The 15,749-nt window shown below is 37.8% G+C and overlaps 1 protein-coding gene across 1 annotated transcript in view; it reads left to right on the top strand.

The window, feature by feature from the left end:
• Positions 1 to 15,749, top strand: part of KCNN2 (potassium intermediate/small conductance calcium-activated channel, subfamily N, member 2) — a 75,529-nt gene that overhangs the window by 3,447 nt on the left and 56,333 nt on the right. The gene's annotated exons all lie outside the window — the stretch shown is intronic.

Raw genomic sequence — 15,749 nt, 5'->3', positions numbered from 1 at the left:
GAGCGGGAGCACCTTCTGTCCCACGGGGGTCGGGGGCGTTGTCCGCCGCCGCCTTTTCAGCACCGCAGACAGCTCCGCGCGTTCCCGCCCCGCCGCTCCCGCTCCGGCTCCCGTTCCCGCCTCGCCGCCCGCTGAGCTTCCCCCGCCGCCCGGCGGCACACTCATCCCTCCGGGCACGTTTCAAACCCTGTTAGCAACACAGCTTTGTTTTTGAATCCCTGGAACTTGCCCAGAGCTCTGCATCTCGCAGACCAAAGTCTCCAGGAGGGTGTAGCTGCAGGATTTGGGCAAGAATAACTGTATGGATGCTAGGTAGCCTTGTGAAATACTGGAAATGTTAAAATATTTTAATTGAATAGGTTTTCAGTGATCGCAGTGTACTAGTTATTCTGTATAACTCTAATTATAAAGTGTAAGCTGTTACTAAATTAAATAAATGCGAGTTAGCGTTAAGACTATAATAAAAGTCAGATGAAACCATCTGGGTTTAAATGATAATTCATAGCTTACACGATCATTTCCAGAAAAGAGGATACAAACTACAAGCAAGTTTCCTTACATACTTCTCCCTTCTAGAAAAAAACCTTAAAGAACAACAGAAACGATGTTGGAGTTGAGTATAGTGACAACCCCAAATCTGTGTGTTCTCTTTTTGGTCCATTCTTGTCATGCCTATAATGCTCTTAAAATCATCACACTTGGGAGATAGTGAAATATGCATTGCTCTCTCTCCAAGCTTGTGCAGTTGTTGATTCAGTTCTACAGAGCAAGTGCCTTGTGTTTGGAAAATCAGTGGGAAAAATGTAATTCATTGTTACCCCAGCCTGGAACAGGTATTTCTCTGACTATTACTCCACTTGAGAGTTTGAAGAGGTGGAGGAGGGAAAAGCTAAGAAGATAGCATGATCCAATTACCATAATATTTTTTGATGTATAAATTATCCGCTTCATGCATAAACAGTTTGTTACTTAATACTATTTTACATAATTAAAGCAGCAGCATGGAACACGGTTAAAATCGTGGTTCCTAGACAACTTATTGTTTCATTCCACATTTCTCTAGTGGAATTTGGTGTTAGATCAATAAATAAAGTGGAATTTAAGAAACATTTGTGTAGCAGGTCACATGGTAAAGCTGCAGGTTTTTCTACTTCTATTGAAAAATAGTCCTCTCTGTCTCTTCTAGTACCTCTGGAGATAGAAATGCTTTTTAACTGTACACTCCTGAAGTTCTACTGGCACTTTCTTGTGTTACTCAGAGCAAAGGATTAAAATCAAAATTCTCTGCGGTTGCCAGTAGGAGGTCTCTAATGTCTTTTTTTGGGCATTCCACCACAGCCTGGTATTTCTTGAATGACTGTGATCACTGGAGGAATATATCCACTGGAACACTTTTCCTTTGATGCTGAACTGCTTAGTGTATCCCTTCTGTAGATAAACATTGACCTTCTATTTTCTGTCCTGCATAATAGTAACCTGAGTAATGCTAACCTGTGCTCTCCTGGACAGAATCTGAACCTCATTTCCTTCTACCTGATACATATGCTCTCTCACTTATGCAGAACATGAAAGTTGTTGGTATTTGGTAAAAGTGAATAGAAATCTTTATTGTTTTGTATATCAGTTGAGATTTCTAACCACTTCTAAAATGTACTGCTAGTTTACACTCATGTAGAATGCCTGTGGAAAGCCTTGCGAACTCCAAGGTTAAGGTTAAGCCATTGCTTTCACAGCAGAGCCTCCCAGGGCTTCAGGGAGAAAGCACCTTCCGTCCCTAGACGGTTTTGAAGTGGTGGGAAAATAATGTACTACTGATGGATTTGGAGGGAAACACTTCCAGTCTTCATTAGCTTTATGGAAAGTTGTCACAGCTGAGAGGCCAAATATCTTGCTGAAGAATCAGGAATCTTTTCTTCTTTTCCCTGTTCTTGAATACTGGAAGAAATGGGACAGGCAGTATCAGGAAACAGCAAAGAATGGTAACAAATATATATCTTGACCTGTTTATTGTGCAGATAAATTCCATAATGCAGGATAGTGATAAACACTGTTTATGGGAGTTTCATTATCTTATTGGCATTAGTGGAAAGTTCTGCAGTAAAAAGTTCGCACACATGAACAAATACGAAGTTAAACTCCCTTAGAGTTTTTTGTCATAAGAAGTAATGGGTATTCTGCAGGCCAAGTTATTTATTTATATTATTGTTTTGCCTTCACTGGGGTGGTACACGTGCATCTCATTAGCTCTTGTTGGCAATCTGTGTGCTGACTCTAACTTGCCTTTGCTTAGTTATATTAAAACATCAGGGATTGCACACACAGACTGTAAAACGTCTGCTGCAGAAATAAATGGGTTAGATTAAGAGCACAGAGAGCACGTCTGCTGAATGACAGGTGAAAATCAAGAAATAAACTTTGAGTGATAATTTTATTCTTATCTGAAGCCTGTTGAGAAGAAGTAGTGATTTTTTTTTTAATTTATTCTAATAGGCCTTGGATCAGGCAACGACAAAACTCATTGTGTAGCAGTTTTGATCCAGGCTACAGTAACTTCATGTACAGACTTGAAAATTCCCTTCTACGAATCAAGTTTAATGCACATTCCATATGTGTATTAAACAGAGCCTTCCATGTGCATGTTGAACAGCAGAAAATCATGTAGGAATCCAAGGACACTATATCTGTCAAATTGACGCCATATCTGTCAAATTAACACTTTAGAGTATTTTTGCGAAAATACTTAGGTTTAGTTCCATTCAGTACATTTTTGATAGATTATATCTGCAGAACCTGTTGACCTAGGAAAAGTAATAGGTGCCCAGTGTCTCTGAAATGCAGCACTGTTGTGCATACACACGGAAGGCAGGCTCGAAAATCCTTTAACATTGGTCAGCATCCAAAAGGTTCTGAGGCCTTTTGTGTTAAAGTTACATGTAGAAGATGTCTCTATTTCCAACAGGCTCCATTAGAACGTAGGAGGAGGTTGTACCAGATGGTCAGGACGCTGAATGGTCAGCCTGGCGATACCTAGGATTATCTATTCGTATGCACTGTTGTTCTGAGCATTTTTTAATGAGGCTGTTAGTTTATCAAGATGACAGTGCATAATGAAGTGTGAGAAGGTATGTTATTGCCGCTGTTGGAGGAGAACATTTCTAACCAGAGATCAGATTCTGAATTTGTATAAATTGTGTAACTGAGCTGAAATCAGCAGAGATACCATTCTCTGTGATCTTAGAGGCATTCTGCATGCACATCATAATGTAAAAGCATTGTACGTGCAGATCCTTCAACCATGGGGACTTCAAATCAGAAAATTCTGTCGGGTACTTGACTGCAGCTTTGATTTGCTTAAGTGACAAGTGTAGATTAATGCTCCTGTGATTCTGGTTCTGGTTTGTGTGTGGTCTACTAAATGTAGTCTTCTGGGCTTTGAATTTTATTTGAGACATATTTGTGGTCTGTTTTGTGTAAAGATCAGAACAGGAATGGCTGCTGCTTAGGACTTGGTAGGATTAAAAAGCTGTGCGGAAGATTCTGGGCAACTTCAATCAGCTATTTTCACCCTTGATTTTGATGATGAAAGTTGTCACACTCGCTTACTAGAGGATGAATTACTGCTCTGAGCCTCTGAAGCTCTTTTTAAGAAATAAATTAACCCTAAGAGAAGAAGCTGTAATTGATTGTGTAATTAGCTTTCAGGTAAGCTGGATATATTGGTCATTGTACCAAGTTTCTTTTATTAACTGAAAATAAACCATAAAGTCTGCAGGAGAAAAAGTAATTTTGTGAGGAAGTTCCCACAGCTCTGTTCTGTGGAAAAAAAGTTACACATCAGGACAACACAAAAAAATATAGACTTTAATACAACTTTTCGCATTCTTTCTTTTTTTTTAATACCTTAAACTATACTACATTGAAAAATGTTAATGGAAAAACTTCCATTAAAAAATGCAATATGAAAAATACCTGTATATCACAGTGTAGTTTTAATGAAGTTGTGTAAATTGACTTTGTTCCATTATTTTAATGAAAGCTGCATTAAGTAATTTCTTCTTACAGCTGTCAGAAGATCAGAAGAGATTGTCATGAGAACATGTTTTACAGCTTAGAAAAATTTCGTGTGTAAAAGTAGTGGTAAAACATGAACATTTTATACTTTAAACTGGTGTATCTGAATGCAGGCCTTTGCAACCAAAAATGTTCTGTTAATATCATACGTAAATATTTTATATAATACTGTTTTAATGTAGTTGCTGGGAGTCACACATTTGTAACTGACTGATTCATTCAGCTTTTCCCTCTTGAACATTCCCTGCAGTTGTGCTTCTTCATCTGTTTGAAAACAGTCCTTAATAGACATAGTTTTGTATTGACATTTTAAAAACAAAAGGGTGTGAATGTTAGATACTTCGTGGAGGAGTGAAGAGGGATGAATTCTGAAGAGGGATGCATGCATCTTCTAAGGTGCTTCCTTGTCTCATTCATTTTGCTGGAAACTGACAGACCTTTCAAAGTAAGTTCCCTTTGAGGAAATACTAAACCTTTTCATGACAGATGGCAATAACCCTGTGAATTCCATATAAAGTAAAACCAAAGGGTGAGCCTTAAATACCTTTATATTATACAATTGTTACTCTTAGTCTTTTTAAGAGTAATTTCCTCATTTTTTTTTTTCTGTAAAGAAACATATTTATTAAAAGAAAAACCTACTCTGCCAAAGTGGCACCTTCTAAACTTTTATGCATATTAATACTGTAGAGCTCTGCTGTTGAATAGGGGAGAGCTGGGTTCTGTGTTATGTGATTGACCAACAGAATTGTTTATTGAATTCTAATTGAATACATATCACAAAGCTACTGAAGATGGCAGAAGCCATGAGGGTCATAAATAGAGAGCTAAAGGGCTGTACAGGTGTGTAATTTGTCTTACAAAACCACTGCTGCTGGTAAGAATGCATCTGTGGGAAGGGACCTAGCTTCATACTGAGTGTGGGTATTCAGAAGAAGACATCAGAGGCAAAGGAAGAGTTTTTGGTTGTTAAAGAGGGTATTTGAAATAAAAAATAATTGAGAAATAAATATGTATAGGCTCGTGTCCATAGATTTTATTGTCACCTGTGGGTAAAGAGCTTCCTGAGCTTTCTTACCTGTAGTCTCCATTAAATATTGTTGCTTCTAGTATTTTAGAGTGTAGCTGTGTGTCTTCCATAAACAGTTATACATGAGTTCTGTGGTTTGATGGGTAGGTGTAAGATAGCCTGTAAAGAAGGAAATGCATGTATAACAAGCTTTTATATTGTAGTTTTCGTTGTCAGAGGGAATTACCTGGACGAATCCTGACATTTTCTTTCTGTCACTTAAATGATGTTTTTACAAAAGGGAATGCTGAGACCAAGAGTTCAAGTGCTATTGAAGTAATTTGGGGAAGGCTTCGTATGAAGCTCAGGCTTGCCTATCTCCTAGTCTTATGCTCAGATCAGTCATTTTTCATGTAAATAAGACACTGTTGTTGCCATCCAGCTATGCCTATAATTTTCAAGAATTATCCACTTGCTTTAGCGGATGTCCCAAACACTGCAATATAAAATGAATGCAGTGCTCCACACTATGTCCTAATGAATTGCTGTTGGGAGTCTTTATGAAGCATTTTATTCCTCTTCCAGTTGTTTACTCCAGCTTTCATAGCACTGCAGCTTCTGTAGCTTTACTACAGGTGTATGCAGACATTCACACCTGCCCTGCCCCTGGCCTCTGACAGTAGTGTCTTTCACTAGAATAATGCATTATGAAGCAATGCTTCGTCTTCAGTCTCTTAACAAAACAAAGATTCATCCCAAGTGGTGAATGGTATTTCTTGGTTTGTGACAGTTGTGCTTTTAAGAATAAGATCTGTTGCAACCAGAGTATAAGTCATGTCTTTAATTAAAAATAAAAATTGCATAGTAGCTTTGATTCAGTTTGTACCATTGCATCCATAAAATTCACATGCATAGAAATTTGATTTCACCCTGAGAAACTGGAGAAAGACTGAATATTCAGGTGTGGATCAACAGCACAAAATAAATTATTTCCTACCTGAAACACACAGTGAATACAACTAGCAATAATGATCATTGAGCATTCACTGATAGCACCTAGGTTTAATGATGTTTTCGTCAAAAGTATTCTCACTGCATTTCTGATACAATGTTAGTTACCATTTTTACACCAGTCATGCACATTTGAGGTGTGTTTTGACTTCAGAGGAGAATCTGTATTTGTGACTAAGTGCGGATCTTTGGAGTCTTTCAATTTAGAGCATCTCATTATATGCTAACTATTTGAACCTTTGTTATTATTAACACCTTTGTCATTATTAAAATATCTTTTCAAGAACACCTGGAAACTCTTGAGCAAACATTGATTTATGAATAAGCTAAGAGTGCTCTTCACCCACTTTTCCTTTGCCCACAAAGCTGCTCTCTGCAGTAGCTGTAAAACTCAGTTTTGGCCGTGCAGCTACTACACCCAGATTGTAGGGGGTTCCTTTGATTGTAGATTCCTCTGTAGGATACTGTGCAAGAGTTGTTCTTGTGCTCTGCATAGGGAATGGGCTGACACAGGAGAAATTCTCATTCACCTGAATTCCAGAATAGTTGAAAAGGTACCCTGTGACAGCTACTAGGGAATATGATGCTCATCCGCATGTTGTGATGGGTAAAGTGCCTTCACACCAAGTCCACCACCTCCTTTGATTCTCATTCAGGTTTGGGCTTCACGATAACAGCCAATAACTGGCCTTCTGCTATGATTTCTGCAGTAGGACAGTTTAGAATAACCAAATCTTTATATGTTAGGATAGACCAGTGCTGCGCCTGATGTATTCCCAGTTCAGCTTCCATAGTTTTAAGTTAGTTCCATGGCAAAATGTGTAAAAAGCCCCCCAAACGATAGAAGACTACCCATGGCCAGTCTGCTTTCCAGATTTGGTTGGCCGGTAGGAAAATGTTTGGTTCTCCATCTTTAGGTGCAGCCATACATGAATAGACATTTGTCTACCTTCCAGCCACAGAATGGGATGCAGCGGAGCCAGATGAGAAATTTAGCAGCGTGGCTGTAAGCTGGCAGGCTTACAGCTTTGGCTTTTTCCCTGCCATTTGGCACTCGAAAGGAAAATAAAAAAGATGAACAGGTTTTTTATATCCAGCCTGTGATCAGAGATGTCAGCTCATCCAAAATTAATAATTCTTATGTTTCACCTGTGACTTTTGTATGTATGTTGTAGCTGGTATCATCCTGTGATAACTGCTAGACGTGGCTTTTTGCTGCCATGGACTGTCCTGTTGAGCATAATGCTTGAGAAAATACAGCTTTCTAAAACATTTTGAAAAACAATTACATGTTTAAATCATGGAAGATAAGGTGGCTGGCAGCACTCAGTGCAGACTTGTTTCATGTATTTGGTTCACAGACTTAAAAAAAACTAGCTTGGAGAACAGAGCATCTTTTTCCCGAGAAAGCTGCTGTAAACTAGACAGATTTGATGAAGCTGTAACATTCAAACAATAATGGGGCATCAACAAGAACTGTTCATGCTAAGAGGTGTTCGACAGAATATGCTGGGATTTGGATTTTTTGGGAGTTGCTTTTTGGGTTTTGTTTTTTTTTTGTTTTTTTTTTTTCTGAGGACATAGCTGCAGTCAGAGTTTGTAGTAATCAAATAAGACAGTATTTTACCTATAAAGAAATACAGGTAAATACCTGTAAAGAAAATCATGTCTATGTTTATTTAACCTGATGTTGAAAGTTGCCCTTCTTAAAGTTATTTTGACTTAATCTTTGAAGCATTTTTAAGACTTTATCTGCTATATGGTTTAGCCAGAAGCCTACTTCAGGCCTTCGGGAGTAATAGGTACTAACTGAATAGCTGCTTTATGGCTGCTCCCTCACAATTGTACTTGCCAGGGTGAATTACAGAGGCAGTTCTTGCAGGAACGCCTCCATACACTTAGGATTAGTGTGTGACTATGCTTATTAGGATTTTTAAATATACTGGCACATCTAACTCCACTCCGCTTTTCCTGCTGCCCCGTTCTTAAGGTTCCTCTATTTAAGTGGGCATGCTTCAGGAGAACACTTAAATACTTAGATTTTGCCTGTCTGTATTTGGAGTTATTTTAAACATATGCTTAAATGAAGTTCCCAGTGTAACCGTGTTTCGGAGACAGTAAAAACACTACAGGGATTTTGTAATTCCTGTGGTGCTGATGTGACCCATTGTCAGTTAAATAAAAATTTATCCAGTTTAAAAACAAACATGCAAACTTTCCCAAATACCTGAAGTATTTATGTCATAAGAAAACACTAAAGGAGGCACTGAGAAGACAGATTCTTGTGTATATGATATGTTGGTACCAGTTATTCCTTAAAAACAAGTTTCTAAATTTGGAGTCATTGCTATACTCCTTTGACAGAATGAATGAATTAACTCATTTTATCTAACTTTAGATCTGGCGTTTCTTCCTTTCACTTCTGTTTCCCCCATTCACTTGCAAAAATATTGCCAATTTCTTCAGAAAATACATCCTTTTTTTAATTGGTTCCAGTTTTCCTAGGAGTAATGAAGCTGATCATCCCTGAAGAGAGTGAGGCTTTTCTCGCATTGGGAACAGTGGCAGATGGCAGCCGTTTTGGGAGATGGCTTCTTCGTGCAGTGATCTGTAGAACAAATTATTTTTAGTACTGAATGAAGAAAAACAAATCCTAAATGAAGAATTGTAAAATAATAATTTAAAATTAACAACATGAAAATACTGAAATGTACATAGTTCTCCTCAGTGAGTTTTTCTTCTGCAAGAAGGTTGTAGAATTAGAGTTACTTTATTTCTGAAGTATTCAAAATGGGGAAAATTACAGACCACTAGGTTTCTCAAAAAATACTTTCTAAAAATCAGTTGTGTAGTTTGCGGGAAGATGTGCAGTGTTCTTCATATGCAAAGTTTTGGAACTGCTGCTTCAGTGCAAAACTAAATTCATCCCTTACTTTGAAATCAGTGTTTGCATTCCTGTACTGCCAAGACCAGAGTAGTAGTTGTAGTAGACTTAAAAGACCGGAACAAGTTTTTACAGAGATTTTGTTGTTGTTGTTGTTTTGGGATTATTTTATTAGCGTGGTAATTTGTTCCGTGTGGTCATTTGTTTACACTTGTGAAAGCGCAAAGGGAACCTAAGCAATTCTTTAACTATTTCTTTGCAACTTTCCCTTTTAGATGTAGTAAAGCTGGCATAGGGTATGTCCTGCTGCACTCTCTTAGCAGGGAGAGTAGGCCATCTCAGGCCACCAAAAGCAGGGGTTAGTGTGGAGTGGCAGCTGGTGGAAGCTGGGTTATGAACGAGTTAGTGGCCTAAACCATGACATGATCCCATTTCCCCATTTTGCATTGTTTACGCAGATCTATCTCACCTGTTCCTTCTCTGTTATTCTTCTTGCACTAAAGTGATATTCAGAGCTTTATTAAGTCATGCTCCTTCTCTATCTGCTGGGAGAACATTTTTGACTGTCCACCCCAGTCACAAGAGCTTTTGGGAACTGCTGGTGCTGGATGGAAGCCTTCTACATGAGGTAACTTAAGGAGCTGCTTCTCATTGTGTTTTAAGCAGCTGGAGAGCATGGGATTTGAAACTTCGGTATAATGAAATAGCTGTTAAATTAAAAATACTGTTAAAATGAAGAGATACCTGTCACGGACATTGACTTTTTAGAAACTCCTGATTCAATCAGTTTAATTAGGTTACTTACTGGTGAGTCTGCTGAGTATCTCAAATATAGTAACCCTGAGTGGTGGACTTTTATTTCTGGACTCCTGATTTGGTTCAAAGATTCATAAAAATTCATGCCCCTGTTGGTTACAGATCTGAGGAAGCTCAGCTGTGATTGTTCCAGCAAGACTCCAAACTAAATTAAGTTAGGAGACTGTATTGCAAAATATCTTTTTAATCATAAGAGTGAAAAAATATTTTGTTTTCCTATTAATCTTTTTTTTTTTAATCAGCCCTTTCTATAATAATAGTAAGTTTATTATCTAATTCTTTTGATTTTGTTATAAATTTATAAGCTTGTGATGATTTCTTAGTTCAATGCATAATTACGCTTTTCTCACGGGCTTCTTCTTCTCCATAGCATTGGGAAATAAATCTTGATATGTTGGAATGTCCTTTTTTTTCGCTTTTAGACCTTGGATATCAATTCTTAACACTGTTACCTGTATAGAGAGTTAGTGGGTAGAAAGAATGGCATTTTTAGGAGCATCTCACTTTTTTTGGGTCCCTGGAGCACACATACATATATATGGAGAAACCTAGATGAAAAGAAATTATGTATGTCCCAGCAATTGCTGAGTCCTATAGTGGTCTTTTGGCATTGTAGGCTGTTGAGGGCTTAAGCTATTTCACAGTTGTTTGAGATGAATGATAGAGCTGAAAAACTGACCAGTACCATTTAAAAATATTGAGCAATGCATCTGAATATCTTTGGAGAGAGAAAGCTAAAAAGAGTACTGTCAGTATGTGATTTAAAAAAGAAGGGAAATATGGGTAGGTGGAATTTAACTTTATGTGCTTAGGCAGAATTTAACACTATGTTAGTTTATGTGATCGTAAATGTCCTTTCTTTGTAAAAAATCTTTTTTATAATGATCTGTAAAAAATCTTTTTTATAATGATCTGAGGGACAGTGGTTAATAAAAGACATAGACAAACCTGGTAAAAGTGTTGTTTAACACATATCTATTTTTTGAAATGGTTATGGTTATGTGTGGCCTGTCAAACTAAGATTTATTATTCAGATGTATTTTAATGTGAAGTTTCTGATGCTGCACTTCTGAAAATATGGTTCACAAAGACTGTAAATGGTTTGAGTCTCTTTTATGCATCCCTTCCTGAGATGGTAAGGTTTAAACACAGTTTTTGAGAGAAGTATTTTGAGCCCGCTTAGCCACCAGTACACATTAACATGTAGGTTTCTTTGCATGCATTGATGTACACAGTGTTTATAGCAAAATTTCAATAACTATGAAAAACTCATTTTGCACAGAGATGCCAAATTGAAATAAATATCCTATGCTAATAATAATTTTTGTGCTGAAGCTGGGTACCAGAGTTTTACAATCCTCTGTTTAAATTGTCATTTTTATAACTGTGCAGGGGGCATATGCATGTATACATGTGTAAGTGATAGAGCAGTCTAGCTTCCCCATTTGAATGAACTAAGCATGTTTCATTCCATAGATAGCTATATCCACAAGACCTGGTGGACCAATTTCTAAATACTTACTAGAAAGTTTGGTTTTAACTCTGGATGTGGGAACCATGCTGGAAAATATAAGATAGCTAAGCCCTCGTATTATTTTATGCAAAACACGTTCTTTGCCTTCTATGCTTTGCATGCAGAAGGTGTTCGATGCCGCATGACTTTCTGTATGACTTAAACCCACTAATGTCTCTGATCTGTGGTGCAGTATTTATGATGAGGAGTACGGCAGCCCTCAGGAACTCCTGCAGGCTCTCCAAGGTCAAGGACAGGCCTTTAGATAACTTACAGACTATTTGATTATGTGCCTTCCGATGACAGAAGGTCTTTTTCATCCCCTAGTTAGGGGGAAATGTGTTCAAGGCTTGAGATGTCTATCTCCCACCGCCATGTGGTTGTAAATCATTTGTACTTAACGGGCTGCTGTGGGACAATAACTTGGCTGTTCGGCGTAGTGAAACAAAACCGGTATCTTATCATAATGGTCTTTTTGTTTGTATAAATGATATTTTGGGGACTGCAAATTATTGAAAAATGTCTGGTCAAAAATTTTGGTAAATCAGCAGCTCCAGGGGCTATATTTTGCTACTCTGAATCATAGTTACATCAGTTCTTTTATAAGGTTTAAGTCACTCCAGCATTTAACTATTTTAAATTAAACAATTTCAATGTTTGTGAGTACAGTTGATTCCCCTTCTGCAAGGAAAGCTTCCAGGACTACAGCTGGTGCTACTTTATCGCTGTTCACTGCTTCCTTTTTAGTCCTGTGTTAACGTATCCCCACAGTATTACAGCAAGGTAGTGATAGAGTTTTCTGTTTTGTTCTTTTACGTGGATTGTAAAGGCATTTTTAGAAAATGGCTAGTTTCCTTGTTCTTTGCATTCACCAACATCCTCTGATAGCCTGCTATGAATCCGTTTTGATATACTAATGATTTACAAAATTAACTTCTCTCCTTTTGTTTTAAGTTGCTTCAGGGAGTCTGTGATCGAAGTTGTCATTGTGTGCAATCTGTCTACTTTGCATATGTTTGTCTTTTTCTGATCTGGTGTTACATGAATTTAGCAAAGCATTATGTAAATATACACATATGTATATAAATATGTTATGATATTTATTTTCATGTTTTTACTGTGTGGCATTACAAATATCAAGTTGATTTGAATTTAAAGGTTGATTTATCTTGTACATTTACATATAACATGCTGGAAATATATTATGTAATTTTAGGTGAAAACGACTTTAAAATTTTTCTTACACAGTGCAGACTTAGTTCTGTATTTGAAGAACCTTGCAGAAGACTAATGAAGTACTTGCATTATACTTCAACACTGAATAATTACAAGAAATTTGAAATCTATGAACAGGCATAACATCTTTGACCTTGGCTGGAGTTTGGCCTTCCCTGTGGAGTGCAGGACTTGATTGTATAGCAAGAGTTTGCTCGCACTTTTGCTATGTTCTTCTTTTATTGCTAGCATCATGCTCTGTTGAAATGGGGACCAGTAACTTGAAATTAATGCATGGTTAGTGTAACAGCATTGACTGAGAGCAGCTGAGAGGGTGTATACATACTCTTTAAATTGTGCTGTTCAGCTGTTCTTTCTCTTCTTCATTCATTTACCTTCCTCACTTTCCAAACAGGAAAATGTACCTAGCCAAGCACGCAGGCGTGCACAAATACCTCTGTATCTTCCAAATTAAAAGCAAAACTTGCATTTAGTAGGTTGCATCATGGCAAGTATATAAAATGTGCATGAAATCGTGTACTAATTTCTGTGTCATTTCAGTATGTCCCAATTAAATTGTTATTCACAGCCTGTTTTAGACGCCCATATTTGTTCCAGAGTGTGTGGTATCCATCATAGTTTGAATTTAGAGACACAGAATTATAAGGAAATCTTACTCATAACTATGGGTTTTAAATGTTAATATTTTAATGCAATAGCAATGTTTGTACTGGATCTGTGGTCCTTTGTGGCTTATGGTGTTTTCCACTTTCCATGTTTTCACCTCCTAAATCTCATTATATGGCAACTGAAGATATTATTACTTTAAAATATTATTTTCCTTAGAAGAAACTGGCACAGCTGAGGTCAAGGGAAGTTGATAGGGATCTTCTCTGTCTGCAAACATAACCCATTCCACTAAGCAGTACTGAGAAACTTCTTTCTTTGTAGCAAGTTAGGATTTCTTCTGCTGACAGGTGAATATGTTAACAAGTATGTATTCCATAATCACATCTTAAAGTTTTAAAAAACTCAATGATTAAATAACATTTTCTTCTAGGAAAATTGTATGATCAAATTTTAATGCCCAAGTTTAACTCAACATTCTTCTATTCTCATCTTTTAAATTGAATCAGTACTTAAGGTATCATTTTTCTTGAATTGCCTTTCTGCATATAGAATTCTTTTTGAAATCTGTGAAGATGGTACGTAAAAGGGGAGGACAAAACACCATTGCTTTTTTCAGCAGATTTTGAAACTTTAAAAGAAATTTTAAAAATACTGCCAGTTTGACATGTATTTGATATGCATCTGACAATTGAAATATTTAACTCTGTTGTTAATTTATTCTTTCCATTGGAAAACCACATGGCTTTTGAGATATTTGATATTATCTATCTCTTTTTCAGTCAAGCTGGTTACTATTCATCTGTATTCTGGGTGTTCTAAATGCCTGGACCTCTTCATACCTGATGTAGTACTTCTGTGATCTGACTGACAGCATTTACAGGCTAATCACAAGAATCAAATGCACTTGAGCCTTACTGTAATTTGAAAGTTTGGCCCTTAATACCAAATAGTACATTTGCTAAATGCAAAGCAGCACTCTTTTGGTAATACATACATATATACATAAATTGGCCTTCCAGTACCAATTCACATATCTAGTATGAGAAGTCTGCAACATGTCCACAGGTAAAAGAAAGTATATGTGCTTATTTTGCATACATTGAATTCATGGAGTGTTTCATTAGCTTAGTTCAACACTGTGTTTCTTTGTCTTTAATAGTATTGCAGTGGAGGTAAGAACTATAGGTAAGTGTGGTGGCTTGACCTTGGCCAGCTGCCAGACCCTCCCACCCAGCTGCTCTCTCACTCTCCCTCCTCAATAGGACAAGGGGAGAAGATAAGATTAAAAAGTTTGTGAGTTGAGGTAAAGATGGGGAGTTCCCTTACCAATTGTTGGCACTGGCAAACCAGGCTCAACTTCAGGAAAATTTAATTTATTGCCAGTTAAAAGTAGAGTAAGATGGTGAGAAACAAAGACAAAAGCTAAAACCCCTTGCCCTGCCCCCTTCTTCCGAGGCTCAACATGTCTCCTTCAGTGCCAACTCCTCTATCTTTTCTCCCATGAGTGGTGCAGGTGATATGGTGAATAGGAGTCTGTCCACGACAGTTCCTCTGTGCCTCTCCTTCCTCCTCATGCTTTTCCCCTGCTCCAGTATGGGTTTTCTCCATGGTCTGCAGCCCTTCAGGCTAAAGCTGCTCCAGCATGGGTCCTCCATGGGCAGTAGTTCTTGTAAAGAGAATCTGCTCCAGTGTGGGCTCGCCGTGGGTGGCAGTTCCTTCAGGAAATATCCACCTTGCTCTGGCGTGGGGTCCTCCATGGGCTACAGTGTATTTGCTCCACTGTGGTCCCCTCTGTGGACTGCAGGGAAGTGCTTCCTTCACCATAGTCCTCTCTGTGGGCTGCAGAGAAATCTCTGTTCCTGCATCTGGTGCTCCAGGTGCCTGGAGCACCTTCTCCCCCTTCTTCTCTGGCCTTAGCAGTTCCAGGGTCGTTTCTCACACTTTTTTTCCCCTTACTCCTCACTGCCTGGGCAGCATTTCGCCCTTTTTTAAATACACTTTCATAGAAAGACCACCAGCTCCACTGATGAGGTCAGCTATGTCCTGCAGTGGGTCATTGCAGAGCAGACCCTGACCTCTTCTCACAGACACCACCCCTGTAGCCTCCCAGTACCAAAACCTTGTGACTGGCACCCATGACCGTAAGATGGAGGGAATGAACATAAAGGGATGAAAAACAGGTCCACAAATACAGAAATTTGTTTTGTTTTGTCTCTTACTATGGTTAACTTCTTAATTTCTTTTAGTGTCAGTTCAGCTACAATAAAGTTAATTTGTGGTTATCACTTTTCTAAACAAATGACTGGAACAATTTTCTGAAAGACAAACTGAATGTATTGGGAGGAGGATGCAGAGGGTGTTTTCAGTCTCAAAAAACTTATAAAGAGAAATCAGGCTTATATTTTTAAACTCTTGAAAGATGGAAAGGGACAAAGAGCAATGCAGATGAGTAATTGGGTTTTTCATGGTATATATGGTGTGTAGCATGCTGAAAATACTTTTCTTACATTAAGGAGCACATTCTTTGTGTACTTTTCCTTCTCACTCATTATTTTTGAATACTCTAATTTTAAAAATCCTGAAAAAGTATTTTTATTTTC

This window comes from Charadrius vociferus, unplaced genomic scaffold (assembly GCF_000708025.1).
Source record: "Charadrius vociferus isolate BGI_N301 unplaced genomic scaffold, ASM70802v2 scaffold158, whole genome shotgun sequence".
NCBI lineage: Eukaryota > Metazoa > Chordata > Aves > Charadriiformes > Charadriidae > Charadrius > Charadrius vociferus.
Note: the sequence above shows the minus strand (reverse complement) of the source record. Positions and strands in the feature narration are given on the sequence as shown.